The sequence below is a fragment of the Emydura macquarii genome, unplaced genomic scaffold (genome assembly GCF_026122565.2).
Source record: "Emydura macquarii macquarii isolate MOO-44397 ecotype Brisbane River unplaced genomic scaffold, CSIRO-AGI_Emac_v2 contig_719, whole genome shotgun sequence".
In the NCBI taxonomy this organism is placed as follows: Eukaryota; Metazoa; Chordata; order Testudines; family Chelidae; genus Emydura; species Emydura macquarii.
In genome coordinates, this window is record NW_027130856.1 from 16,259,132 (window position 1) to 16,263,038 (window position 3,907).

The window sequence follows — 3,907 nt, forward strand, 5'->3', positions numbered from 1 at the left end:
TTGGCTCTGCTGCCTCCCCGCACATACCTGCCTGGTGCTGGCTTGGATGGGGCGATCTCCCCCCCACCGGCCTGGGCCTTTCACTCCTACGGCCCCCCGTGTGCCATGAAGGGCCTGCATGGCCTCCTCCCCCCCCAGGCCGGGTAGGTGAGGCTGCCCCATCTGAGCCGGCGCCAGGCTGCAGGGCTGGAGCTGTGGGTAAGTGGGCTCACGGAGGGCAGGGGGGCACTGCATCGCCTCAGAGCCTCCTGTGGGCCTTTTCCTGCGCGTGGTGAAGGGCTGGCCTGGTGCCCTCTCGCAGCCTGGTGCCCGGGGGTCTTGCCCTCCCCATCCTTCCCCCACTTCCTGCCCCCATACGCCATTGTGCCTGGAACAAACTTTCTGTCAGAGAAAAGCTGAGCCATCTTCTATGCCATTGGGTGCAGACCTTGAAAAGAGGTGGGAAATTAAATTGCCCAAAGTATTCAATCTTTGTGAATCATGTAACTGACTCTCTTCAGACAATTACTGATGAATCACAGCATCTCATAGTATATTGTAATGTGAAGTAAACTTACATGATGAGTTACAGCCACTGGGACAATATGGGGTCAGGAGCCATTGTGGAGAGCAGACCATATGATATGTGCTTTTCCCTATGGTTTTGTTTGTAATTATAGTTTTTGACTCTTTAGTTCCTCCCTGTACAGTGGTATTTGACCCCATTGCTGCCTCACACTGATACTTGTCAGGAATCACCCAATAGGCTTCCTCCCCTTCTTACTGCCTGTTAAAACACACTGCAGTGGAGCAGAATGTGCAAGCAAAAGATGCCTTGCAGGATGATTCTGAATTAACCCCAGCAAACTGCCCACCGCAACCTCAGGTCTCTTTCTCCCCACACAGCTGGAGTGGGAGAGCAGGCTGGCAGTGAGTTCCCCTGCGGGGGAGAAGGCCTTATTTCTTTGTTGTGAAAATTGGAAAGCAGGTCAACAGGTTTCATATAAGGATGCTGATTCTAAAGTATGTAATTGGGGGGAGGGGTGCAACCACCCAGCATATCTCTGGTTTCTCTGCTGGGCCTGGCTTGTTTCTCCTTTCAAATCTCATGACCCCATCAGAGGTGCTGTACATTCCATAACAGGTGAAATGGGAGCCAGAGAAAATCTTGAAATGAGGAGCATACGGCGTGGGAATGTAGAAGGGTGTTACCACGGAAGAGGGTGGGGACCTGTTAGAAGGGAAGTGGAGGTGTGTAAAGAGCTAGACAGTTTGCCTGAAGGAAAGGGTTTGGATAAGCATCTAAATTTAGGGATGTCTTAATCTCATCTGGCTTCACCCCTCTTTGATAACCACTGAGCCATGAATATTCAAGTGTCCTTATATTTTTTTTGCAGACATAGCACACTTTGTAGAGTCAATGAAACAGATACTTAACCATGTGTTTTTATTTTTGTGGCTTTATTTATTCTGTATGTGGTAAGATAAATGCTGTAATACTCTTTGTGAGTGGGTAATAAACACATGGCATCCACAAATGAAATTGAAAATCCTTTATTTGTAATTTCTTGTGCATAGATAGCTTTGGATTGGCTGCAGACAAATGACAGTCAGACACCGAGGGGTGGGAGAGGCATGGCATAGCGGGGAAAAAAATCTTTGCAAACTTGCCCTGACTTTCCCCTCTTAGATGGGCTGGAGTCAAGTCGGTTACTGGAGAAGTAGGACAGTCCCTACATTCTGTTATCCTGCCTGCTGCAACTGCATGACTACCAAAATCTGAACTCTTTAATTCGTTGTTTGACTGACAAAGCCACAAAATCCACTGCAGCCTTGGGAAAAGATACGCTGTGCTGGGAGCCAGTACACCATGATTTCAAATCTTGGCTCTGTTACTTCGCTCACCAATAAGGGTTGTGAAATGCATCATATCCTTCCCTTCCTGGAGGCTGGAAAATATTATGTCCTCCATTTTATAGATAAAGTAACTGCTGACAAAGTTGGGAACAGAACCTAATGTCACACTGGCTGGATTTTGGGAGGTGGGAGGGCATTTATTATATTATTTAACAGCAATATGTCAAAATCATAATAATTCATGTGAGATATGCCATGTCAGGTACCATTAGAAAGGCTATAATGTGCTAAGTAAGATGATGATGTTTATGTTCATGTGTTATGTATGTAAGGGAAGTTATGGATATGTTTGATATATCTGTATTTCAAATAGTGCTGTGTCTGGGCAACATCCCAGACAGGATGGCTGCAGCACTAGCCTGCCTAATGGCCCATTAAGGAAATTCACAGGTACAATGGGCCCAGGGGGAGAAACCAGGGATATACCTGATGAGTCACCAGGACTTACTTACTCATGTGACTCTGGACTCCATTTTATTCCTGTAAATTTCCACAAGCAGCATGGCAAAGACCAAAGGACATAAAAGGCAGCTGCCTGAGATCCATTTTGTCTTTAGTCTGTCTTTGTCTTTAGTCTCCAGCCTACCTCTGGATCAACTCATCTACAACTGAACTGCCCTGAAGCTGTGAAACAAAGGACTGAGACCCATCCAGGTACTGGATGTATACCAGAGGGACTATACAAGCCTGCAAACTCCACAATTATTCTAGAAACCTGATGTATATGGACTTTCAAAACATTTGTATGTATCTGATTGCTTTAATCCTTTAACATTTCTCTCATAGTTTGTTTCTTTCTTTTTATAATAAATCTTTAGTTTTAGTTACTAAGGGGTTGGCTGGCAGCGTGGTATTTTGGGTAAGGTCCAAACTTTATTGATCTGGTACTGTGGCTGACTTTTTGGGTCAGGAGAAACCTTTTTGGTAAAGAGCATAGAGTTTAAAAAACTGGTCTCTTTACTGGACCTTGTGGCTGATTGGGAGCTGGAGACTGAAGTGCAGTAAAGGGGGCTGTGTATATTTTTGTTTTGGCTTCTTGATAACCAGTGTGGGGAATCAGAAGCACTGTTTGTGGCTGGTTGGGAAGTCTGACTTAAGTGTCACCCACCCGTGTTGGGAGAATCTGCTCTCCTTTTACAGCCTGCCCTGACTTTGGCATTTTAGGTGGCTACCCTAGGCACGGACGGGTCACACCTAACTCTTTGGTAGGGCAGTCCCAAATCTCAGCCACAGTGCAGCTGCCAAATCTGTCTAACTATTAGCATATTCTCCTCCCATTGCATGATAAAGAACCAAGGCAACCTTACTTCTAGCATTCTAATACTGTCTAATAAATAGGTGTATAATCTGGGGGCAACGTCTGTGCCACACTGCACCCCCACAGAGTGGCTGGTCCACAAAGGATAAGAGCCTACACTGCTACATTATTCCCTTAGTGCAAGCAGTGCAGGTTGGTACAAGGCATCAGAAGGTCTTGGGTCAAAGCCTGCTGCCTCTCCATGTAGGGAAAAGTAGTTCGCACTCATAATTTAATAGTGAAGGTTGTCCTAAAAGTATTTAAACAAATAGCCACATCCCTATATTTCTCTCTCTCTCTCTCTCTCTCTCTCAAAGGAAGTGGTGAAATTCTATCCTTGCCCAATGACATGCCCAACACAGCTAGACTCAGAGTTCAAGGCCAGATGGGACTGCCAGATCACTTAGTCTGACACCCTGTAAATCACCGGCCAACACCACCAACCAGGTCCGCCCCCCAACCCAACAAATGACAGAGTGAAGTATCACAACCCACAGGAGACTTATGTACGACAGGCAGAGAACAGGAGGGACTAAGGTCCTGCAGTAGCAGAGACATGATTGAGTTATACGCAGATAATTCTGGCTACCCATGTACTGCAGTGGCAGTCAAACACCCCCAAGCTCACTGCCAATCTGACCTGGAAGAAAATTCCATCCCAACTCCACATACGGTGATCCGTGAGACCTGAACAAGGATCTTTAAGCACCTGAG